This window comes from Fukomys damarensis, unplaced genomic scaffold (genome assembly GCF_012274545.1).
Source record: "Fukomys damarensis isolate Sample0158 unplaced genomic scaffold, DMR_v1.0_HiC HiC_scaffold_9, whole genome shotgun sequence".
NCBI lineage: Eukaryota > Metazoa > Chordata > Mammalia > Rodentia > Bathyergidae > Fukomys > Fukomys damarensis.
The window spans coordinates 37,420,360-37,447,103 of NW_022900921.1; the positions used below are offsets into that span (position 1 = coordinate 37,420,360).

General features: G+C 42.0%; 1 protein-coding gene across 2 annotated transcripts in view; it reads left to right on the forward strand.

Annotated features, from left to right (window-relative positions):
* Tnfaip8 (TNF alpha induced protein 8) overlaps positions 1-26,744 on the forward strand; it is a 116,142-nt gene that overhangs the window by 35,544 nt on the left and 53,854 nt on the right. The window contains exon 1 of one of the 2 annotated variants that reach the window (XM_010633894.2): positions 8,880-8,904. The exons of the other annotated variant lie outside the window; for it this stretch is intronic. The gene's annotated coding sequence lies outside the window, so the exon portion shown is untranslated. Of the gene's footprint in view, positions 1-8,879; positions 8,905-26,744 lie in introns of those variants that run through there. 2 annotated transcript variants of the gene reach the window in all.

Sequence of the window (26,744 nt, forward strand, 5' to 3'; positions counted from 1 at the left end):
AAAAAAAATTTTTTTTTTTTTTGAAACAGTGGAAAAAGTAACTTGGGAAATTATTTGGACTTCTCTCTACTTCCTATTTATCACCTATTTTACTCTTTATTTATATATCTATATTTTGAGTTTCTCCTATAAGAGAAACCATGTGGTGTTTAAGTTGTATGTCTGACTTAGTTCACTTAATATTTTCTATAGACAGCCTACAGGAGGGAAGGATATGACATTTGATAAAGTTTAGTAGTACTCACTAGAATATGGTGGCTGCCATATGAACAAGTGGTGTTTATTAGTAGATTTTTTTGCACCTGTAGTAACTTATAATACCGACAAGGTATGCTGTTAATTGCAGAGGCTGGTTTTAGAGGCGTGTAAACACAGTGATGCTTGTGCCCAAGAAGTTTATACTCCAAGTGGAGAGGCCAGGCTCAAGCACGTGAAACGTTTTCACACATGTAGCTTAGCTTGTAGATTAAATGTTCAAGTATTATGTTGACTGATTGAACTACTCAGCAAACATAAAAGTGCTTACTGTGTACTAGGCATTTGTGTGTTAGGTTTTGGGGTTAAAGGGATAAACTGCGTTAGTTTTCCATACTGTAGACAGTAATTATTGTAAAACACAGCTAGCATAGAATGTGGCTGAGGCTGCATAAGGTAGTGGTTAAGAATGGCCTGTGTCTGTTGACTCATGATTTTCATCACGTGGGTCAGGGTCTGGCCATTAGTAACCACTCAGTAACAGACATTGACCAAATAAATGCTGAAAGCAAAGTTTATAGCCTCTTGCAACTTAAAATCTGGTGGTTAAGACCAGGTTTCCCAGATTTGCTGTCTGTTTTGTTTCCTATCTGTCCTTTGCATACACATACACACACACACACACACACACACACACACACACACACACACAGAAACAGGCAGGTTTAAAGGTATACACAGTGTGCTGTGGTCTTGTTGATTGAGTCTAGACATCTAGAATCTGGACATCATACAATTTCTCTACATACAGAAATTATTTTCGTCATGTAGTCCAATCCAAAACAATAAGGACTTGAAATACTCAGTGGGTAGCATACAGTTCATGTCACTGATTTGTAATTGGTTTGTTTTGTTTTGTTTTGTTTTTAGAGCCAGATAGATAGTATTGCAGGATAGTTGCAAGCATAGGGTTTGGAGCCAGAGAAAAATGGGTATAAGTCCTAGTTTTATCTCCAATATGTTTTGTAAGCTGCGCAAGCCTCAATTACTCTGTCTGTAAAATGGGGACATTAAAAGCACTTGTTTCACAGTGCTGTCAGAACTCAGTGAGATAATGCCTGTTTGATGCTTAGCGAAGTACTGAATGCATCATACATATAAATTACCAATTATTCATAATGAGAGGAAATTCCTATCATGTGTGTGTCCATGTGTGTGTTTGCTTGCTTTTTTCTTAATTAAGAAACAGTAGAGAATCTTAGTGCATGCTATAGGCTTGCACATAGCTGATGAGGAAATCAGCCAGAGATCAGTTCTTAGGGCGGCCTTTAGAAGTGCCAAGCCATTCTCTGCAAATACTGCAACCAGCCCCAGGGTTGTTGAGCACACTGAGGGTGCTGGCAGAGGGTGCTGAGTGCGGTGAGAAGGGAAGAGCAGAGGCTTGTGGCCATGCAGATTTTGTATAGGTCAAGATCTCTGATGCTGTAATGGCCCTTTAGAAAAGGCTTAATTGCAGGTGCCCTTGGTATCTTCCCAATGGGTTGTTGATCTGTTTATTATCTTTAATGGCTTTCTCTGAGGCCAGTTTGTTGGTGGTCACTAAAGAGATTCCAGCTGCAAAGTTGTCTTCATTGTAGAACTGGCATTTTTATCCTGTGAAGATACAGATCTGTTTTTCTTTTCTATGAGGCTGGGTTTCTGAATTTCCCAAATGTTAGAATGTTTTAGGATGCAGTGTTAGATTCATATAAACCTTTATTCACCAATTCTTGTCCAGCTAGAAGGGAAAAAATTTGCAGATCTGAGGTATAGTTAACACTTTTCCATTTCTTGTACTTTTGTTCCATTTCCTAAATCATGTTCATTATTTTTTTGGGACGCGGGATCAAACTCAGGACCTTGTGCTTGTGAGGCAGGTGGCAGAACCACTGAGCTAAATACCTGACCCTCATGTTCTCATGATCATTCTAATACAGAGGTAAGGAGACTTTCATGTGGGGACATGATGCATTTTTGTGTAGTGTTAAATTGATGCAATCACTTACTTAATACTGTTAATTTAATTTAGAACAGAGATTCTCAAAAATAGCTGCAGCTTAGAATCTCTGGTTTTCAGGGCCGGGGATTTAGCTGAATGGTTCCGCCACCTGCCTCACAAGCATAAGGACCTGGGTTCGATCCCCGGTACCAAAAAAAAAAAACAAAAAAAAAAACCTCTGGTTTTCAAACATCCAGTAGCCTAAGGCCTGCCCCAAATTAAATCAGATTCTTTGAGGGTGAGACTCTAACATCAGAATTTTAAAAACGAGGGTGCATGTGGTGAACAGCCAAATTAAAAACTGGTGTTTCAGAACAACATGGCTCTCAGCTGGGGTAGTTTTACTTCCCAGGGGACATGTGGCAATATCTGGAGACATTTTTGGCTGTCACAACAGGGGGAGGGTTGTGCTATTGACATCTAGTTAGGTGGAAACAAAGATTCTGTGAAATTTCCTGCAGTGCATAGCACAGTTCCCCATAGCAAATAATTACCTTGCCCAAAGTATTACAAATAACTAAGGTTAAGAAATAATCTCTAGAAAAATATAGTTTATGAAACATATATACCTGTTGTGAGAAAAACATATTGTGCTAAAGTTGGTACTTTCGACCTCTGTGAAAGATGACAGTGGCTCTGCCCTTGGAGTTTCTTCTGAGCCTGCATCATGGTGGCTTATCTTTGTGGTAGGTAAGGCTTCTGCTTCTGGTTTCTTGGGCAGGATCTCTTCCTGTGGATCCGTTAAGTTCATTGCACTTGAATGACTTGGATGAAGACCAAAGTTAAGAAAATTAAATTCTCAGAAATTAGCCAAGATAAACAACGATTTATTTATTTATTTATTTATTGGTCTTGGGGATCGAATTCAGGACCTTGAGCTTGCCAGGCAGGTGGCGGCAAAAGTGAGCTAAATCCCTGGCTTTTGAGTTGCTTGGCTTGGAATGAAGTTTTCTAAAATTGCAGAGTAAACCGATTGAAAGTGATTATAATGACCTACAAGAAATCTAATTTGGAGGTATATAGAGTTCTTTCTCTTTTCCTTTTGATTTGAGCAGGTATGGTGCCACTGAGCTAAATACCCAGCCTTGCACTTTTAATTTTATCTTAGTTTTCTTTGACTGCTCTGCTTTCATAGCAAGGTAGCATTTGTTTGTTTTGCTTTGTGGTGCTGGGGGTTGGACCCAGGGCCTCGAAATGCACAGTATGTATCACTGAGCTGCACCCCAGCCCAAAAGCAAGTTAATTTTAATCTGTATTTACTGTATTGAATAATTATTATAAACACTTTTATCTTTTCTGCATATACCCAGTTTTCAAGATGTGGCTCACATAAATATTTTTATGTAAGTTGTCTTTTTTCTTGTATGCAGCTGTCAGGTTTAAAGTGTTTAATTAAAGTAGTTGAAAGTACACATGAAATGAACTCAAAACTCTTCACTAAAACTGATGAGAATAAATACTCATATTCTTGAAGTTACTCTGAATTCATTGATCCTATGGAGATAGTTGATTGCCAGTTGTTTTTTTTTTTTGTACCGGGGATTGAACTTGGGTTCTTACGCTTGTGAGGCAGCCAGCGGCACCACTGAGCTAAATCCCTGGCCCCGCCAGTTTTGTTTTTGTTTTTTTTTGGTACTTTTAAAAAGAGATTTTAGGCCAGGGATTTAGCTCAGTGGCACCTCACCTGCCTCATAAGTACAAGGTCCTGCATTTGATCCCCAGTACGGTGAGAGAGAGAAAGAGAGAGACAGAAAGAGGGAGATTTCAGGTGGTACCTTTCATGCTATATACATCAGCCCATTTTTCTAAGTTAAACTCATGTATATGAATCTGTAATAATTTTTTTAACTTTCTCCTTGTTCTGTCCTTCCCATCTCATAAACCCTTTAATTCCAGAATAGTGCGGTTTATACATTCAATAAATATTTCAGCACCTAATATGTGCATTTTTGCCTTAATTACTGCAGTGAATTTAGAAATTATTTTAGCCTTAAGTGCCATGCAATAATGCTCTAGCGTGTTGCAGTTCTTTTAGACCAAGTGAATGCAATGTTTTAAATTAAGACTAAAGTAACACTTCAAGTACTGTTTGGCATAAAAACTTTCTTTGGTGTTGGAATACTATGCTTATTCCTTTGCTGTTAACAGTGACTCTGTAATCCAAGGGGTAGTTTAATCTGAGTCTGATCCTGTGTAATTATACTTTGAACTTCATTTATGCTTTTATAAAAATTTTCTCTTTGGATATGTAAACATTCAGATTTTTTTTCATTCTTTGGTGTTTTATACTTTATCATGAGATTTCCAGAAAAATATCCAAGTTAGTGTAGAAACCTTTTCCTAAAATCCTATCGTGGGAATCATTACAAAGGTGATAATAGCAGGGCAGCTGTAACGGTCAAATGTTCCTCTGCCCAAGAGTCAATGAGCATGTGTATGTCAGTGCATGTGTTGTGTATGTACACATGTGTGTACATATGAAGAGTTGTTCCCTGCTGGGATTGGGGAATAAAATAGAAAAGAATTAAATTAGTGCTTAAGTATTGAGTGGGTCAAGTCCTTTCTTTGAAGTAGAAATATCTTGGAACCTTCTAGTTTCTTGGAAACGAGGGTTATTTGTAATATAATTGTGCACCTTTTATTCCAATATATTTGTCTATACTATCACCATATTAAGGAACACCTGTGTGGATTTATAACCCCTGTTTAGGTATTTCCTGTTTGTCTATAGCTATAAAAAGAATAGTATTGTTTTAGGGAGCATAAAATTGACAAGTCAGAGCTAAAGTTAATAGTTTTCAAATATTTGAAAGGGATATCAGAGAGATAACATCTTCTGTGTATCTTGAAGGTGTAGAACTAGAACCTGTGGCCGGAAATACAGGAAAACAGATTTCTGGGTCAAACTAGGATGGTGGTAGTGGATGGGCTAGAGAGATATAGGAATTAATTGCCTTTCAGTTTGGGGGCGTGTTACCAGGGATCGAACTGAGGACCTCGTGCTTGTCAGGTAGGCTCCATGCCACTGAGCTACATCCCTGGCCCTCGATGGGGGTTTTCAAAATGATTACTAGGAGAGGATGCAGTATTCAGGTAGTAGAGTGGGAGTGAATATTGGACTAGATGATCTTTAAAGTTCATTCCAATTTAGCTACTCTGATTTTTAGAAAATTTTACATCCCTCAAAAAATGAAAAGAAACTTGGGCTAGGGGTTTAGTTCACAGGCACAACACCTGTCTTGCAGGTGCGAGGCCCTGAGTTCAATCCCTGGTACGGGGGTGGGGGGGGAAGACACCTGGCATTTGAATGGACATTTTAGATTCATTAGTTCAGAGTCCTCCTACAATTATACCTTTTCTTTCTATGTATGGAAACGCCTCTGTCAACATCAAAACCTGTCTCTGTGTCATGCTTCTGAAAGATCAAATTAATTTCTCAGGCCAGTGTAGCCTTCCCGCTCTGGTACTGTGACTGTAACGAAGTGCCTTCCTTGAGACATGGTTCCAGAACCTTTGTGTTTTGTTCCTTCTGTGGCTCTTGTTTCCTATTTCAGCCCTGAGAAGACCATGCTAACTGTACCAGGATCTACTGCTAAGATTGTCTCAGAACCTACTCTTTCCCTGCTGCTTCCCTCTGCCCCCTCCCCACCTGCTTGCAGATGACTCCGGAAGTGCACAGCCCTGGGGAAGAAGCTGAACAGTGTCTGGCATTTCAGTGGGTATACTTTTACTTGTTCTCTTCCTGACCGCTCAGGGCACACCCGTACTGTTCCTTTTGTATTTGCAGACTTGTCCTTGGGCATCTACTTTATTGTTTTCCTCCTCCGTTTTTGTTTGTTCCTCCTCAGTTTTCTTTTCAGGCTTTCTTCTATCCCTTAAACATTGATATTTCTTAGATTCTGCCTAGGTTCTTTGCCCTTCATGTTCAACTCTCCCTGGTGATCCTGTTTGTTTCTAGGGCTTCAAATTCTCTACATGCCAGTGACTTTTATGTTTATATTTGAAGTCCACGCTTTTCTCTGAGTTCTAACTCTTTGTCTAGCTGTAGTGTGTTAATCAGAGTTTCATAGTAAACTCAATTTGGTGTGAAGAAAGCTTGAAATTACCCTCTTCTAGCTTTCCCTCCAGTAAGTGATTCAGGTCAGAAACCTGGAGGGCATCTCTTTCCCACTCCTTATTCCCAGTCAGTTGCCAGTAGTTAGTTCTCCCATGAATAGCAATGGAATCTGTGCACTGCTTGCTGCTGACCCCTGCCACCAGCTGAAACCAATCCACTGCCGTTATCCACCTCTAGATTTCTGTAAGGCCCTCGACTGCCCCCTCCTTGCCCCTTGTCCAGCCTGACTCTCTGTGCTGCTGTTGGTCTTTATAAATGTCCATTTGACTGTGTCATGCTCAGCTTGTGTTGCCTCAGTGAGGTTTTGCTGAAGTCTCAACTTTTTAACGGGCTCATAAAGCCATAATAACTTGTTCCCAAACTGGCTTCACTTTTTGGAGTTTCTAGGAGTATCTCCTTCACTCAGCCCACAAACTTCCCCACCCCCTCGATACACTTCCTCTGTCTCCCTCTTTTATCATTATCCCAGAGTCTAGCACGGGGAACACTCAACAAATATCTTTTAAGGGAAGGCAGTTGCCCTGGATTGTAATTGTCATCGTCCACAAATTCTGATTTAATTTGCCTTAAAATTTTGAAAGCTTCCAGAGTAAAAACTTGCTTTGTTTTATAGTTGTTTATGTGTTTCCCTCTGCTCTGAGGGTTATTAAAAACAGAACTAAAAGAAGCATGTAGCATTCTGTTAGCAAATCATTTTAAGTCTGTGCTCTTTGGCCATTGAGTGTTGAGCTTAGGAAGCTGCCTAACAAAATGGCACACACCAGATCCAGATCACCTTTGTTTCCCAGTGGTGACCAGGGGAACCCTGATTGACCAGGGCTTCTTTGGGGAACTTTTTCAACGCAGGCTGTGTAAGCCAGGATTTGCATACCTGAGACTTGCTGTGACTTGTGGGGACTGTTGTTTAGCAACCTTTGAAGCCTGTTTGAGCAGAAGGCTTGAAACAACAGTGTTTGATCTTGTGCAGTGAATCTTGTTTCTAAGAAATAGTCACATTTACCAGTAACAACAGTGAAGGTGAGACTGATATTCTCAGTTGTAATGAATCTGAAAAGGTCTGGGGAAGGTATTTCCCTGGAAGATCCAGATCTGAAATTTCAGGCTGTGTTCTGGGGCTGGGGTGTCTGAGTGTGAGTCTGCTTCCTCAGAGCTTCTGCCTCTGACTTCACTGTGCCTATCAGAGGACTGGGAGTCAGTGCTGAGTCAGAGGGAGCAGCAAGAAAGGAATGACACATTTCCTGCCCCAAGTGCTAGGGAGTTTTTAATGGTTTGTTTTTCTGTTTTGCTTAGAAGATTCCCTAAAAAGACAGAAGATTTCCCGGCTATCTGCTGAATAGCATCCTCTATTTGTTTTTATGATACCATAGATAACCTTCATACTGTACTTTCTTGTAGTGCACAGGTTTTTAAAATCATTTTCCTTATTAATAAATTATCATATTTATTTAGTATATTTATTGGCTACAATTTGATCCAAAAAAGTAACCCTCGGTTTTGCTACCTGAAAAAATTCATTGTGAATATCATTACTCCAGGCTTTTTACTTGCATGCCTATTGTTTCACTATATAACAATTATGTACTGCTTAACATAATTTCTTTTATATATTGCTTTGTAGCCTTTATGAAGAGTTTTCTGCCATCAATTATAAGGTTATTTTAAAGACTTCGTGACATGCTATTATCTGGCTGTGCCCTAATTCATTTCACCAATCTCTATTTGGATAGTTGGGCTCTTCTCAGTTTTCACCTGTGTTATAATCCTTCACAATTTCCTTGTACTATAGCTGCCCACATTTGTCTCTGTTTCATTGGATGTATTCCTGGAAGTGGTTTAAAGGGCTTGTGGAGTTTTCAGTTTTTCATCTTTGTTGCCACTTTGCCTTCGAGACATTTGTCCTGTTTTACATTCCTATCATAGGACATAAACTTCCTATGGTGTGCTGAGTGGCCTGCATATTCTGGCCTTTGCCTCTGGCCTGCTTCTCACACTCAGCATTCCAACCCCTCAGAGGGGGAACTTGGCACATTTGTTTGGTCTCACATTGTAGCCCAGGCCCTGCTGCTGCCCCCGTGGTTGTTCCTCCCAGTGCTCTGCTGACAGTGTGCCTCTGTCACAGCCCCTTCTGCATCCCAGTGCCTGTCACAGTCAGGCCTTTATTTTTTTCATGAATTTGTGTATCTGCCAGCTTTTTCCCACACTGTTAAGTTTTCTAGGATAGGTAACCTCTTGTATTTCACTCTCCACTGAGTCTCTAATGTCTTAAGTCAGTGCCTGGCATTCGATTTGTGCTGAGTAAATGCAGGAGGAGTCTTGTTGAGGGAATGAAGAACTCTCCATGTCTTCAGGAATGTGCAGTGTAATAGGACCAGTGAGGCATGTGTAGCCAGGTCTGTCCATTGGAGCAACACAAGGTAAGTAAGTGCATAAGAACGTTGCCAGGTGATGTGGGGAGACAGAAGAGGGGGTTGGTGATTGGCTACAGGGGTTTTGAAAGGCCCTGTCTGAGCTGAACCTTGGGCGATGATGGAAAGGACCTGAGAGGCCAAAGCAGGTGAGCAGAGGCCTGTAGACAGAACAGCACTGGCGTGATTGGTCAGGGTTAAGGACTGCCTTCAGTCCTGTGCTTGCAGTTAGGACTCAGATCCCTGGGCAGCAGAGAGGCATTGCATATTCTCTACTCAGAAAGGGCAGTGGTTAAGTGAAGTGTGAAGTTTTAAGCTTTGTTCTGCGTTGGCTTGTGATCCGTGGTGATAGAGCTGTGCTTTGGGAAAAGGAACTATGCAGATAGCTACATAAAGGAGCCACATCGTGAGCTAAAGGAGAATGGGTGATGGGGCAGGAGGAGCACCGTGGAATGGGAGGCGTCAGGACCTGGTGGCTGTCAGGGCAGAAGTGATTGTGGGGCAGTGAGGTTCACTGTGTCAGTGGGCATTGTCCGCTAATATTCCATAGGCCCCCCCTTTATCCTAAAGGTCCGTGGGCCACAAGAAGACTGAGGAAGGGGGCCATAAATGCATAGCATTGAGTGAGTCTGAGGTCTACAGCCCCTGAACAGAAAATGAGGCTCCTTTTTACAGGGGTGAGATATAGTTTGCTGGAAATGTCTGCTCCCACCTGGAAGGAATTTGTTTGATATCAGTAGGTAAATTCTTTCCTGTTGTTAGGCTGAGGGGTTGGGGGTGGAGGACTTGCTGGCTGTACAGTACAAGAGCATGTGGGCTTTGGGTACAGATGAGGTCCAGAGCAGGGGACACGTCACTCACCCCCTACAAATGTTCAGAAATGATGTTTTTCTTGGGAGGGGGGGATTCAGAAAGGAACTTGACCCACAATATATTGAGATCTCTGATTGTTTCTCTGAAAAGTTCGTGAAATTATTACTTTTTTAAATGTAACTTTGAAAATAGGGTAAAGCTACATAATGACAAAAGTCTCTGAGCTGTAGCAAGGGAATGGAAAGTAGAAGATGGCACTCTCTGGATATTGTCCTTTTAAGAAACCATCTTCTGCCACCTTAAAAGCAAAGGCTCGGTCTGGGGATTTAGCTCAGCGGTACTACACCTGCCTTGCAGGCGCAAAGTCCTGAGTTTGAGCTCTGGTACGAAAAAAAGCTGGGGGAGCTTAACAAAACCAAATGGAAATGAATCTGGGAGAAGCACAGATGAGAAGACAGCAAGATGTGGAAAATGAGTAGCCACTCAGTCCCAAGAGACTAGTCAGCGATGACTGAATGGTAAGAAGATGGCAGTGGCTTGAGAAAAGAAACAGCATGTTGGCAGTGGAGGGAGCTTGGAAATTCCATGGATTTCAGCTTGGGAAATATCTTATGTTGCCTCATTAACTAGAAATTCTAGAAATTTTATAGAGAAATTTACTCCACCACTGGATAGCTTTCCTTGGGCAATTGAGAGTTTAATTAGTTTAGTTTTTTTGTTGTTGTTGTTTTGGGGTTTTTTTTTTGTTTTTTTTTTTTGGTTTGGTTTTGTTTTTCTTTTTGCTTTTGTTTTTTGAGGAAGGGTCTCACTAGGTAGTTCAGACTGCTCTGGAACTCACGATGTAGCCCAGGCTGGTCTCGAACTCACAGCGATCCTCCTGCCTCAGCCTCCCAAGTGCTGGGATTACAGGTGTGTGCCACCACACCTGGCTGTTGTTGTTTTTTTTTTTTTAATTTTATTTTTTATTTTTTGGTACCAGGGATCGAACTTGGGTCTTTGCGTTTGCGAGGCAGGTGGCGGAACCACTGAGCTAAATCCCTGGCCCTGTTGTTGTTTTTTAAACTGGAGATCATGTTCAGCTTTACATGAAGGTTTGAAAGCTATAAAATGTCAGGACTCTGTTTATGTTGAGTTCAGTTTAGAATAGACCATAGTCAGGTGGCAGCATATTTAATGCAGCCAGCATTTGGTGTTTCTTCGCTTCCTAAGTGCTGATTCAGTGTTTTCATTGGAGGTACATGCGGAGAGAGGTTTGCATGTGAATCACTGCACGACAGAGCTCAGTGCTCGCTGAGTCCTGAGAGCGGCATTCATTGCCCCTGCCCTGCTGCCTGTCAGCCAGGCATGTGCTTTTGGGCTAGGGTGTGCAGCTTCCTTGGGCTGCCTGGTTTTCTTTGCTTGTGAAATGAGGTTAGATGTTATCAGAGGTCTTTCCAATGCTGAAATTACATGATTCTAAAAGAGAAATGAGAAGACAAACATTTTTGTTTTAAGACTAAACTTTTTATAAAATTTATACTAGAAACATAAAAATGTCTACTGTGTGATAGAAAGACCCATTTTGCTATACTTTTTTTTGTGTGTAGTTGTTTAGGGAGATCCTGAATGGCATTTGCCATGGCAAAAGACTTGGAAAATCTCCACCCTAGCCCTATCTCTTATGCCATTGTGCCCCCACCCCAGCAGCATTTGTTCACAGCTAGGCTCATCACTCTGCTTGGCTTTAAAGGAAGGTGGATTGCTAGGTGTTCTTATTATTTTTCCAGAATGCCCCCTCTGTGCTTTCTTTTTTTTTTCCAGCCCACCCCCTCTGTGCTTTCTGTCTGTCGAACCAAGAATACTTTCATGGTATGGTATGAGGAAAAGAGCCAACTAATTTGGAGTGAGGCATACCTCGGTTCAAATTCCAGCCTGCCAGCTGAATAAATATAGTAATGTGGGCTGGGGATTTAGCTCAGTGGTTCTGCCACCTGTCTTGCAGGGTCAGGGACCCGAGTTCTATCCCCGGTACCCCCCCCAAATAAATAATAAATACAGTAATGGTTAGAGGTCAGGTTCCTACTTTTATCTTGGGGATAATGGGATCCACCTTCCAGAGCTTTGGTAAGGACTGAGGGAACCACAGAGGGTGAATGTACCATGCTCCTGGTGGGGCTTTTGGCAGGTGCTGAGCAGGGGGATTTTCCTAGCTTCATTGAGGCATGGACCTTTTCTTCCTTTGCAGGGGCAGGACCTTACTCAGGGACAGAGGGAGAGTGTCTGCTGGGTCTGGTAGAAACCTGGAAAATGCCTCTGAGTGCATTGTCAGTCTCAGGTACAGAGTCTCCTGAAATAGTTCCCTCACAGAGAAAGGTCAGAGAAGACTGATGGGACTAAAGAAGGGTTGAACAGAAAGACAGAAAGAAAGTTAATCTTGGAAGTCAACAGGATTGTGCACTAGAGATTAAGAAGCATCTTGGGACTGTCAGGCCACAATGATCAAGGTGTTTTGTAAACATTTTCATTTCTTTCTGAGCCTACAGAATCAGATGAAATAAACATATCTTTTTCATGCAGGCACAAATTTCATCACTCTTGTGATGATTTTGTTGAATGTGCTACTGATAAGGATGTGGGTAGGCTGTAGAGGAAATATTTTTCTTGGGGTGTGTAATAAGCAGTTGATGAAACAAGGCCAGCAAGTGAGTGTGTGTCTGGAGATTATTCTGGGTGGGCATGGGTGAGTCTCATGCATCTTTCAGGGCACTGTTGAATATGCTTCTAACTACTTTCTTGTGCCCCAATTTATAGAAATTAGGATTGCCACCCACTTTCCCTGGGTGTGGGGAGAATGCAGTGATCTAGGTGGTAGTGCCTTGCTCTAAGATGCTAGATAGCCAAATGTGGGTGCACATAGAAGAGGAGGATCTGGTTTTCTAATGGCCATATTGTGATGGCAGAGAGTTGGAGAAAAAAAACATCTGATAAGATGGCCCTAGGCCTCCCTAACCGGGGGTTGCTTAACACTGTGAAGCTCTGGAGCACCTCCATGACTGGCAGCTCAGGCACACTCCCTGTGCTTCCGGTGCAGAGCCCTGATCACCAAAAAAGGACAGAGAGTCACCTGTGGAGGTCTGGACAGATCCTTTAGCCTCTAGGCTACCAGACTGTTTCTAGGGCCAAAAGTCCCAGTTGCCTGCTCTTACCTGCTCTCTTCTCCCCACTGCTCTGGGTGAATATCCCAAGTTTTGATCCCTGTGTGTACCTAGAGTGTCTTAGTTTGCAGTTCCTAGGAAGAATTGGAAGACTATATTCATGAACTTAGGAGTTAGATTTTTTTTTTTTTACATAAAGCTCTTCAGTGAGGTTAAACTACTGCACAAATACAGTAGCTACTTCAGTCTCCCTGCTCTTTAGCCTCGGTCTGCTGCTCTTTTTCCTCAAAGTAGGATAGAAGGATGAGTAGATGTTCTCATTTCAAATTCTGAGACTGCTTTAAATAGCAGGTTTTAATTGGGTCTGAGCATGGATGACCTGGGCATTCTAATTGCCATGAAAGGAGTGGCTTAAGAGAATGTCCCCTTAGCCAGGTATAGTGGCATATATGCCTGTAATCCCAGCTACCTAAGAGAGTGAAGCAGGAGGATCACAATGTCGAGGTCAGCCTGTGCAACTTAGTGAGGCACTGTCTCAAAATACAAATTTTAAAAGGGGCTGTGGCTGTAGGGGGAGCTCAGTGTTAGAGAGTGTTTGTGTAGCATGCTAACGGCCCTGGGTTAAATCCCTCACTGTGCCAAGAAGGGAAGGGAAGGAGCAGGGGGAGGAGGATATGAGAATTCCTATGTAGATGCCTTTTTAGTTTCCCATTTTTGGAGAACTCTCCAAAATCAAGAATGCCTGCTGGTTGGGGAGGTACACTTCATACCTTATAATGCTTGTGGCTTTCTCTGCCTTTGCTTGACTCTGGGGGCTTCCTTTTTCCTCCCTTCTTGGACCTGGAACCTGTGTGTAGTCTTTGTCTCTAGGATTCTCTCTTTGTCCTCCCCTGCCTGCAGCCTCATTGTGGTGCTCATTCTTCATGCTTTTCATTCTGCCTGCAGCTAACACAGAGGCCCAATTTAGGGAAATGTGAGATCTGTCCTCGCTTTAGACATAATATTCGTGCTTTGTAATACATTATCCTTGAAACTGCCAGTGAATCAAGGTGTGAGAAATCCTCAGAATTTAGAATCCTACACTTTCAGGAAGAGATCCTCTTGATGTCTTTGACCATTAGTTCCTAAGGAAGTTTTCATAATCTTAAGGTCAGGCGAGTCAGAATTTGAGGAGATAACACTTTTGTGAATGAACACAAAAGATGACTAATTCTAAGGTATAAACTCATGCCTCTTTACACCTTTGTGAATTAGTTACATATAGATGTTTGTAAATTGATATTGATTCGGTATCTCTTTTAATCTCCCCCAATTAAAAATGGGGACTTGATTTTAACTCGGGTCAGTCATAATGCTTGAGAACACACTGTGCATTAGACAGTATATTATTTGCTTGTCATGGTTCTCCTAAAATCTTGATAACAATTCTATGACGTAGATGATGCTGTTCTCACTTTACAGAAGTGCAAAATTGCTCAGGAAGGTTAAAGAACCTGCAAGTCTACAAAACCAGAAAGTGGCATAAATGGAATTTGATCCAGGTGTAGCATACTTCAGGGAGCTTGTACATTATATTCTCATTACTATTTTTTTGCTGGATGCCTGATAGGCTGGAGGCAGAGTGTTATTGCTTCAGAGGATAAAATAAAATAAAATAAAATAAAAAGCATATCACTTAGTGAGAAATAAGATTTTACAATCAAGGATAATATAAGGACAATTGTGATAAGTACCAGAAAATGTTACCAAGAAAATTTCAGTGACGTACTGCGAGGGGTAATGGAAGAGTCTGAGATGATATATTTACTTACTCCTCACTCCTGTGAGAAGAGGCTTCATGGAGAGGTAGAACACTTGTAATGGGCATTGTAGGGTGGACAGAATCAACGTGGTGGAGTTGGATAAGGGCAAATGCCTAGGTGAATAAAGTCCTCAAGAGACTATTAGGTTGTGTGTATGGAGATGATGTAGATCATATGTATGGAAATGGTATATAACATATACATGCGTACATTGTATATGCCTGGGTATACTCACACTTGCATTCTTTAAATTCTTAAATTCTCTTCAAAGCAAAAGGCTAATGATTTTACATAGCACCTCTATCCAAATATGATCCCTAGTTTTCCCAAGAACAAGAAAACCTGTAAGCAACACTTAACTAACTTGCTATTAATAGACATTCATGTTTATACTGGCCAAATAGGAATGAGGGTTTCCCCCGCACCCAGGCATTTGTGAATGGAGCCACTACTTTTTTTCCCCTTTAGGTGTCTGGTTTTTTTCCCCCCTCTAGCATGTTGAAACATTAGACTTAAGCTTGATTTTGAAAATACCTCTTGTCTGCCTATCACAGGTAACCCAGTGCTTCTGGGTAGTTGTAGTTGGCAGGTACAAGTACAGGCAGCCACCAGTCCCTCCCCATTGTGGACATGGAGACATCTCCAGACCCACAATTAAAGGCCACATAATGCATTCCACGACAGGTGACGAAACCCAGAAAAACAAGCAAGACAACTTTTAAAGTAACCTGTTGACCAGTGTCTCCTCTGCATTTGTTTGGTCAGCTTCTGCTGGGTTTTTCAAAATTAAAGTATGCATTGTTTTAGAGGAAGACAAACTCTTCCTGAAGTTGAGACAGAGTGGCTGTAAATGTTCCTCAAGTCTGTGTGAGTACCAGGATACTGTCAAGCTGTGGCTGTGATTGAGTAGCAGGAGAAATGCTGAGACTAGGTGAGTTAATAGCGCTCTCGGATGGTCATGAATGTACCGTACATGAATATCTTTGTTGAAGTTGTGCAGTGTTCAGATGACTAATACAGCGTTGCTGTCTGTGATGGAGTAGTATTTGGTCACAGTTTTAGCGGGGTTGTGTTCAGGGAATCCCTGTTTCCTTTTGCTATAGCTCTGGGTGTAGGGAGCCACACTAGAATATTGGAGGGATGAATATTTTCAGTGAAAAACATGGCATCTGAAGTTTTGCATATAGGTAGTTTCATTTTTAAATGTGTGAGGAATAGGAATGTTTCAGAAATGGGACTCTAAAAAGATTGGGTAGCTTTATTTTTTTTTTTTGACCCCAAACTACTTTTTTACATTTTTCACATATTTATTAACTGTAGGACACCCCTGGTTCAGAGTGGTCTAGTTGCAGAGGTGACATTGTGGGGTGTCCTAGGGATTTTATTTCTGCTCTCCCCTTGGGTAATTGTTTGCCAGAATGTTACTGCTGCCCTTTTCTCTAACAACCTGAAAGCAATTTTACTTTATGGATGAAGACTTTCATATTTATAAAAGAATATCCTGGGCTTGTTTTTAGCTAGTGCTTCTACAAGTAGTCTTAATTTTATTTTTAAGGTAAATTGAAAATGTTATCAAAGTTTGAAGTAAAGAGCTTTTTTTTTTTGGTACCGGGGATCGAACTCCGGCCCTTGTGCTTGCAAGGCAGGTGTCGGAACCACTGAGCTAAATCCCTGGCCTGAAGTAAAGAACTTTTGAAGCAACCACTAAACTTTTTATTGGCATTTACCTAAGCCTTTGAATAATATTTGCTTCAGGTTTTCTAAAACTTTTCTGTTCAGAAAACTTTCTGGGGCTTAAATTGGCTGCTAGGGGAAAAAAGGGAAATCAGAAGACAAAGGTGGGTATTGTTTTATCTAGTCTCTTGGCTCATTAATTTAACCCTTGGCAGCCAATACTGTTTTATAGAGTTATGAATTCTCTTGGATGGGATGTGGCCACTTGTATATCATATATATGAAATAAACATTTATCTGGCCAATGCCCAGAGCTGTGTATGTGACTCTGCCTACATGTGGTCTACCCACTATGTTAAAATGACGTGTGTCTTATGATGGTGCATCATGGTGTAGGTGCAGATGGGATCAGGCCAGGTTTCCTGTGGAAGAAGTATGTTTGAGGTAAAGTTCCAAAGAAAGGGGAAGTATTGAACTCTGGCAGAAAGAAGTATACATAAAAGCTTCCAAGGCTGGAGTGGTTAAGTGGATAAGCATGAACCATTTGAGAGCAGATTGTAGATTAATGGTGGAAAATAGGCTAAAACAGAAGAGGGAGCAAGGGGAGGAGAACTGAGCAGAGAACAGGAGGGTGGGATAGTGGGTAGGAACTTCCCTAAGGTGTTGCTGGGAATTCACCCAACATTCTGCCCACGTTGCCCTCTAGTGGAATTTGCTGGAACTCACATGGGAGCACCAGCTTTTCTCCTGGATGAGTTACACTGTGATATTTTGTAATAGGGAATCTTGCTTTCTTTTTCTCAGGGATTGTAGATGAAGGGTTAGAGAGGGTGACTGTACCTGTGCTTCTTCCTCCATGTGATACTGATGCTCAGGGCACCCACTTGAGCAGCTCTGCTGTGGAGTGAGCGCATCCACATAGGCTCTGGGCCCTCTGTGCTTTCTGGGCCTGGCTTGTGTGCTTATGCAGCCAGAGTCCCCTGGAGGCAGACAGAGCCTCTAACTATAGCACTGCAGACCGCAGACCATACTCCTGCCCTCCTTCCCACCCATCTGGGTACCATTCTACAAACAGTGAATTCCTGTTAGGTTGCAGGCACACTACAGGCACTGGGATGCCGCAATGAATGAAGAGATACAATTCCCTCTTCTTGGGGAGCTCACATTCTGTTTGGGGAGATTGACAACATAATAAGTAAAATATGTGTAAGTAGAAGATGAACTGCTAAGAAGGGGGAAAAACCGGGGTCTTTTTCAGTACTGAGGATCAAACCCAGGGGTACTCTACACTGAGCTCCATCCCCAGCCTCTCTGTATTATTTTAAAATTTTGAGAAAGGGTGTTGCCCAGGCCTGGCTCAAACTTTCGTATTCCTGCCTCAGCCTCCCAGAGTGCTAGGATTATAGGCGTGTACCATCTTGCTAAGCTGAAGAAGAAAAAGTTTAAAGATAAGGAAAAAGAGGTTTGTGCGTGTGCTGTGTGTATGTGTGTGTGTTGGGGAGGTGATGAGAAGATGGTTGGTGTAATAGGTCATAGGCTCACCTGAGAGGTCTAAGAAGCCTCTCAGGAGTGACCGGGGGGTGTCCTGGGCACAGCCACAGCTGCAGCTGTAATGCCCTGATGTGTTCCAGAAACAGCAGTGATCCTGAGGTGTGGAGAGCTGAGTGAGAGGGAGGCAGTGGGGTCCAGATCAGACAAGGCCTTGTGGACAGTGGTGTGAATCAGATTGTCATGGCTGAGATGAGACTTGTTTGATCTAGGACTCTACTCTCATTCTCCAAATGTGTCTTACACTAGAAAAATCCCATCAGGCATCCATGGTCATCCACCCTCGTAGCTGGAAAGAAAGTCTGTGCCCCAGCTCCGCCTTCTTCCCAAGGCCTGCCAAGGCAGGGATATGTGATTGCAGACAGGCTCAGCCTCCTGAGTGCAGTGGGCTGAGAGGAAGCGAAGCGCAATGGCTCCTCTGGCGTGATTCATCTTAGCCATTGCCCTAGTGCATCTGCCTGCTGGTAGAGCCCAGCAGACAGGCTCTGACCTTTCCACATACTGCCTTCTGTTGTTTTTGTATGAGGTAAAGTCCTTGGGTTTCTCAGTAGTATGCTGTTGATCGGCCTAAGGACCTATGTTCTCATGAGGGAAGACTGCCCTTTTCCTCATTTACATTCACATGTAAGTTACCTGGTCATACAGTGTAGTGAGCACATAAAATTCCACAGTCCTAAGGTCACAGTTCTTGTATGACACCCTTACTATGAAAAATTGACTGCTCAATATTATTCAAAATTAGTTTGCAAACAAAACTTTCAGTTGAGGAAAAGGGAACTTGTCACTGACTGGAGTTTAGCTTAAGACAAGTTTTGCCCAGGATTTTTCTTACTGTAAATTTTTTAGGGCTGGGGGTTTAAGCGCAGGGATGCTGTACCACTGAACTACATTTCTGGCTCTTTTTTGTTTTTATTTTGAGATACGATCTCACTACATTGTTCAGGTGAGACTCACTTTGTAATCTTCCTGCTTCAGCCTCCTTCAGGGCTGGGATTTCAGGTGTGTTTGGCTGTTTCTGGCTTCTTACTGTATTTTGAACCAACTAGAATGTTTTCCCCTTCCATCTCCTTTAGATCTTATGACTTCTGTCCTCTGGATACAGGCCAAGGTTTCTAATTTGACTCTGTGTGAAGGTCAGACCAGGGCTAAGTAGAGAATAAATTCTGGCTGTCACCTGAATTGTTTCCTCTTGTTTAATCATTCCATGTCCTGTTCCTAGTAGATAGAGTGACAGTGAGATCTTGTGGTGCAAATTTATCCTGAGCTCTCACACCATTCTTTCCCTTCCTTTTACAGTAAGCGTCTCATTATACATAATGTTGGACTTTCATCATCATTATGTTTTGTGTAAACATTTGTTAGTAAGGCTTCCTTCCACACTTTTCTGCCACTCAAGGTGAGTTCCTCGGTTCATTTGTGTATGTTATACATAAATGTGCTTTGAAATCCCATCCACTTAAATCATTAAGGGGAACATTGATTTACATCCTTTAGAATCAGTTCTTTCAAATATGTTTGACCACCACTGGAGCCTGCCTGAGGGCAGAGACTTCTATTGCTTTTTGATTTGTACTTAAATTAGGAGAGTAGTGCTCCTTGGGGAGCTCCCTGAACTGGATTTGGTGGGAACCTGGGAATGAGTATTTGCTGGGGGAAATTTCATGGTTAGAACTTAGTAGGGTAGCAAGACAACAGAAATGAAGTATTTACAGAGGGGCCACTATGAGCAATTGGTAAAAACTTGACACATGTTTCTTTAATTCTAGCTTACTGTGTAAGAGGGAGCCTCACAAATATTTGCTGTACATGAGGTGTGGGGAAGGAGAGGGCTCATTTAAACCAAAGACACTCTTAATTATAATGATTTCCAGCTTCCAGAAGTCATTTATTGGGGTTCAGTGTTTCAGCTGTAAGACTGCAGCATGGAAATGCCCAAGTGTAATTAGCTGGCTACTCTGTGTCTTGTTAAAAGCAGCCCTAACTAACATGGATATTGCCCACTTTCTCAGGTAAAAGTTTGGCCTTACCTTGACTTATCCATGCTTTTCATGTTTCATTTGCCCCTTCTAGTAAGTACTCCTGCTAACACTTCACCACGTGTGCCCCTGAGCTCCTTCCCATCCTTTGAGCTTCTGGGAGAAATCCCTGCACAGACCCTACCTTGCTCCTGCTTTGTGATCCTGATTGGTGTATGTATCTTCACACACACACACACACACACACACACACACACACACACACACACACTCTTATTTTCCAACCTCTTTGTCTTACCCTACAAGTCTTGCCCTTCCTGCCGCCTGTCAGGAAGGCAGTCTCCCCAGGGATGACAAAGCTGTTTCCCTTACAAAGTGCATCAGGAAGCCCTGTAGGATGCTGGGCACCCACAGTCAGAGTGGAGGAGGGACCCTTGTCTTGTGCCAGCCTTGCCATCTTGTCTGTACCACTGAAGTTTGAGTCAACAGGTGTGATCGCAAAAACCCATTTCCTCTACAGCTTGCCTTCTGTGGCTGAACTTTGTCCTGAACTGGCTTCTTTCATTGGTGAGGCTTGATAACAGTGCTAGGCCTCATATCCACAACACTTTGTTGAGAAGAGGGAGGTCTGACTTCAGCTCACTGTCAGGGGCCTTCTCCAGAAGCCCCTACCAAATTTTTGATGTCTCAAAGACCAATTTTTTAAATCTTTATTAAATTTATTGGCACACAGTAGATATACAATACAGTTACATTCATCATTGCGATCTTGTACCTATACATGATTTACCAGGTTCTGATTTTTTCCCCATTCCTCAGCCCTTCCTACAGCCCCTCCATCCTTCCCTGTTTACAAAGACATTATTACTACGTTTATCCTTTTCACATATTTTTTCTTTTCCCTTTTTACCTTTCCCCTACATCTCTCACTTCCTCTATATTTTTAGACTTTTCTTCCTATTACACAATATCAATTATACATTTTAATCTTTATTTACACTTTTTCACAACAGAAAAACTGTTTGTTATTTGTACATGTGTAACTTATTAATTTCACTTAAGAGCATGACCTAATTGCATCCACTTAGCTATAAATCTCTCTCGTTTCTCATTCTTTATAGCTGAGTGGTACTCCATTTTATAAAAAACCCGCATCTTCTTTATCCAGTCTCCAGTTAGTTGATGGGCAATTGGGCTGTTTCCAGTTTCTTCATGACACCCAGTATGGTGATAGGCTCAGGTTTGGGTTGGCTAAACCAGTTACTCTATGGCCAAGGTTTATGGTATAGAGCTGCTATCCAGAGAAGCACAGGCAGAAGTGATACTGACTTAGCCATGATTTCTGATACACAGGGATCCTCTTCTGCTGTTTTCCACTGAGTTGCTGCTTTCTTAATGACTGACCGTGGTATGCATATTGAATGGGGCCCTTTACATAGGATTATAAACTCCTCATGACAAATGTCAGCTATTATTAGGAAGAGTAAGGACACAGATTCTGTGAATCACAGTATCACTATAGATCACAAAGGGAAAATTTCAAACTCAGTAACATATCAGCAAGCTACCTTAGATCTGTTCTGGCAAACATTAAAGAACTAGAAGTAGAGAAAATTAATTACGCCTCTTCAACCTCTTTTATTTATATGTCACCATTAAACATTGAAATCCAGCATAACTTTTCTTTAAAAACTATAAAAAGGCCATATATTCCTGCAAAGAATAGTCTTATATTTTAAAGATAGGACCTTAATCACTGTATTTGACTATTTTATCTGAAATAAGTGGGCAGTCAATAATGTAAAGGTTTTGAAACCACACAGAAATAAAACAGGGCAAGCAGTCCTAGAGAATTTTACTTAATTTGATCCAGATGGGTCCTGCTATAGCAACATTCAGAGGGGCAGCAAGAGGGAAGGGCATAGTGGTGCAGGAAAACAGTGCTTTTGTGGTGGGTGCCTTGGAGCAGAAGAGTAGCAGTTCATCCTGTAGATGAAATCTGCATCTGCCACAGAGAGTCCAGACTCCAGAGTTTTGCCCAGCCAGCCAGTATTCCCCACCATACCCGTGAGGGAAATATACACGTGGAGGCCAGCCAGAGCAAGGAGCCCTTTCTTACCAGTGGGCTTTGACCCAAACCCCAATGAGGAACTGGAGTAAGCTGATCCATCCACTGGGTCCTAGAAGTCCAATCCAGAAACTGGGCCAACCCTCAGAAGACCAGGGGTGTTGGAGGCAGCTGTGCCCCAGGAGGAGGCTGGTTTCGAAGAGCAGCTCTCTGTTCTTGAGGCCACATCACTGTCTTAGAGATTTAGTTCTAGTTCCTGTTACGAGACTTGTATGATGAGCCTTTGAGTGCACCATTTCAGCATGCTGGGCCGATTTTCTCATTTGTGAACAAGTTGGAGGAATGAGGAAATTGAGATGACTTAAACCTTTCCTTTGAGTGTTAGCTTTCTGATTCTTGGATTTTGTGTAAGATGTGGGAAGTCATGAAGAACTGAGGTGGGAACATAAGTCCTCAGCTTAACCCCTATAAACTGATGGTGACAATGTTTCTGAACTGGGTGCTATAGGTATCCCAAACAGCTCCCAGGTGGCCTGACTGTCTGAGTGCGGGGTATGAATTGCTCCATGTGGAGTGTTGTCAGTTGGATACCACAGATAGGGTGCTTATGCCACAGTTCACTGAGTAGAGGGATTGTTTCCTTTGTCAGCCAGAGTTGGACACTGGTTGCCAAGCTTGCTTTCCTAGACATCCCTGTGTTAGGGACAGTGCGGCAGCAGTCTGCATGAGACCAGCAGGCAGCAGCAACTCGAGACAGGTTGTGTTAAAGATGGTTTCAAACCATGGTTCTATTGTATCCAAGGACTTGTGATCCTGACTGGTGTTTTTGTGCTGCTGTTTTGTTAGGAGTCTGTTCAGAATGCTGTTCCATAAAGCTGCTTGTTTGTTTTTTATGTTAGTTTACATAAACCAGGGGTCCTGAGCTCACATGCGTGAAGGAACCAGGAAAGTAGTAAGGTGCAATTAGTTCTAGATATAAATAATTGGGAGTTGTGAGGTTTGTGCAAACTAGAACGGGTCCCGTTTAAAGACATTGAAATTCAGATGAAAAGCAAGATTTACCTGGCCAAAGAGAATTCCACCATGAGTTGGACCCAGTCAGCTAAAGATGACCACTTTGTGATTCTTGAACTATAAAGCAACTGGCTTCAACTCTCACTGCTGTTTGCTTGGTGCCACTGATACTAGATTTTTATGGATGTGCAAGCCTTTTATTGTTTGGTTTTTATAATTGATTTCAGCTCTTACCTTAGATTAAAAGAATGGCTATTCCTGGGATAAGGGGCCACCATAACTTCCACCCACAAATTGGAGGTACCTTAGAAAATATTATATCCTCATGAAAGTCATTTTTGGCCTTAGGAGGCTGAATCACTTTAGAGAAGTAGAGATGAAAATTTTATCCAAAACAGTTCTGAGTATTTTACATCATTTAAAAAATTTGCATCACCAAAGATAAAGAAACGTTTAGCTCTTGATTTCACACTTCTGCTTGCAAGTTGACTACTGAGTAGAGTAACCCCTCTTCGTCTTTTCTTGGTGTTAGGCTGGTGTGGGGTTAGTGACTAACTAACCTTCCTTTGTATGTGATTTGTTTCTTTTCTCTTACTGCTTGTAGTATTTTGTTCTTCTGTTGGGTTTCTGGGATCTTGATTATTATATGTCTAGGTGTAGATTTTTTTTTATTGTAGCCAGTTGGGGTCCTATATGTCTCAGTTATCTGAATGTCAAATTCCTCCCCTCTGTTTGGGAAGTTTTCTGTCATTAATTCTGTGAACAGCTTTTTAAAGTCATTTGTATTTTCTCCTGCTACTTCATGGATTCCTATCAGTCTTATGTTATTCTTGTTTGCATTATCTAGGAGTTGTTGGATCAATTTCTCATGATCTCTTACTGTTTTTAAGAGACCTCTCTTTTCACGGTCACTGACTGCAATCTTATCTTCTATATCTGAGAGCCTATCTTCACATTCTTTTATTCTGTTGCGTACACTTTCAATAGAGTGTGTAATCTCCTGGATATCTGTTTGAATCTGTTTTATGGATTCCATTTCTTTCCTATGTTGGACGTTTATTTTTTCCATTTCTTTCTCATGCTGGGCCTTCATGGCTTCTATCATGGTCCTGAGCTCATCTATGTTTTTGTCAGTTTCTGCTCTAGAGTCTCGAATCACGACTTCCGTTTTGCTCACTATCTCTATGGTTATCTGGGAAATTATTTCTGTTTTGAATTAAATTGAAATCAAGAAGCAGTCCAGAACATGTCTGCAGTGAACAAAATTTCAATATAGTGCATTTACCACTTAATGGCTCAGACAGAGCGAGGATGCAAGACCCCTGATCTCAGTTAGCTAATGGCTGAACCCCATGATGCTGACTGACCTCGGGCTGCAAGGCCCAGATTGAGTTCCCCAACCTTCTGAATGGTTGAACTCCACTGTTCTATTACAGGTTTCCCACACCCTTTCTTTAAAGATGTTCAAAGTTGGGAACTCAGAAAAATACCCTTGATGACCACCTCTGCCTCTGCAGAGTGAGTCCAAAGACTGGCACAGTCAGGAGGTCTGAGAGTGTGTGTGGGGGGGTTCATGGGGGTTCAGGGGCACCCTCACGGCTACCTTCCCGGTGCTTGAGCAATGGCGGCTGGGTCGGGAGCTGGTGTGGTTCTCCTTCCTGCAGTGGATCAGGGCCCAGGCTACCTCCCGGCACTTGAGTGATGGCGGCTGGGTCGGGAGCCGAATGCTTGTATTTTTAAAATAATCTGGCGATGAACAGAAAATAGAGCAGCTAACCCTGAAGTTCTTCCTCTCTCTTCAGAGTGTTTCTTGTACTGCTGAGAATAATATGGGGTTTGGGTACTTTCCGGGCACCTCAGAGGTCACACCTTGTGTTGCCTCCCACTTCTGTCAGACCAGCTGGACCAACATCAGCCCCAGAAACACAGAGGGGGCCCCAAGTTTACCCTTTTTATTTACATTGTCAGAGTCTGTGTAAATTCTTGCAAATCTATGTTTATAAGAGATCAGTTTCCCAGTGGCTGGAGTTGGCTAGTGGCAGAGTTGTGGGAATTTAAATAGTCCTTTCTCAAAGCCACTAAACCATGTATTAAAATTGTGATGTATTAAACTTCTGAAGTTTTCTATGCAGGATAAGCTATAAATCAATGGTCCACCAATGCTTTTCTACTCTCTTTACACTGGTTTATTTGTCAGCCTCTTACAGTTGGCTTCTATCTCTAGTCTTGTTACTAAACCTTCTTTCTCAAAGGAGCTCCGGTGGCCAGCTGACCTGTATTTCCATTGATTTTTTTTTTCTTCAGCCTTCGTTTCCTACTGGCTGTTCCTTACTGTGCATCTTTATGTATGCTGCTAATCCTGACTTCTTCCTTTTTTTCTTTGCCTTCCTTTGCTGCCATTTCACTTGTTTCTGCAAGCCTTCCTTAAAGACTCACTTCCCTAATCTCATTTAAGATTTTCTCCTATGAGCTTTCATAATACCCCACACTTTCTGCTATTGCACCTACCATGCTGTATTTTAATTAGCGTGTGTTTTGTGTCCTTCCCACCCCAATCCCTAACTGGCTCTGAGGAGAAGTACCATAACTGCTGTATCTACATTATTTGCCTTGTAGGTGTTCAACAAACGTTTGTGGAATAGAGAAATATGTAAATGAAGATGACAGTTAAACAGTGTCCTACAGATTCCTCTAGAGCAGACAGTGAATCCCTAGTTTCCTCTACAACCTTTACTTCTCTTTAAGACCCTTGGAATTCCATTTATTAGCTGCAAAGGGGGCAGTAGAGACTATCAGTAAAAACGGTAGAGAAGACAATGGTCAAGAAAACCTGGCCTATCACAATCAGCCACTGAATTCACAGGCAGTAACTCTCTGCATGCTTATGTTGAACTAGTAATGGCTGCCTGTTGATGGAACTATGGAATGGATAAGTGTAAAGCATTCTTACCACCAACAAAACAGAAACCATGTTGTTTGGGAGACCATGCAAGTGAGAGGTAAAGAATCGATCATTATTATGGAGAAAGAACTTGAATAGCTGATTGACAACTGAAAGGAAACAGGCTAAGGGTTAGAGGAACTGATCCAGAATCGTATATACATAAAATGTAGACAGTCCTGAACTTTCTGGGCTATTTAAGGAATGCTCAAGGTAATGTTAACTATATGTAATTTCACTTACAAATCTTAGAAGGCCTCTGAGAACGAGACAGCATTGTGTTAGGGAGATCCACTAGTTTTCTAAATCTGTGTTTTAGGAGATGCATTCTAGACTATTCAAAAAGAATGTGAAGTCCTGGTCAGTTGTATCTTCCTGTCCCTTGAAATTGAGCAGAAATTAATGACTGAGTACAAAGACAATGAGAGAGGGCCACTTTGTTGGACAGATTCAGTGAACAAAATAGGTTTATATCTGTGTTATATAACCATGATCTACTTCATTAAAATGGCTACATTCTATAACCTTCATTAAATACTTCATAAAGGTATGTTCTGTAGTTCTTTAAGGATACTCTGTTCTAGAAATGCTTCTGCTGGAGGCCGTGAGCAGTTCGAGGTCCTAGCACTTCTGGAGAGAGCTCTGATTGGGTGGGAAACTGACCTGAGGAAAGAGGCCAAAGCCGTCCCTCCTCCTGTGTTTGACTCAGGATTCAGTCAGACTCTGCTGTGTGAGGTGGAACTTCTTGCATTCACTGCGGATGTTCTTCCTCTGGACTTACCCTATCTAATCTGTCTTCTTCTTCTTCCTAGTCACCAGGCCCAGAGCCTCCAAGGCAGCTTTGCCCTGGACCATCTTGATTGCTGTACCCCTTTCCCGAGGGAAATAGCAAGTTTACCTTGTGGTATGATAATATGTGTCCTACTAATCAGAGTCACTACAGTGTTGAGAAAAAATAGCTTGGAATGGAGCTGGTCAGGAGACCTATGTTCTAGTCTCGACTCATGTTCAGCCCTGGC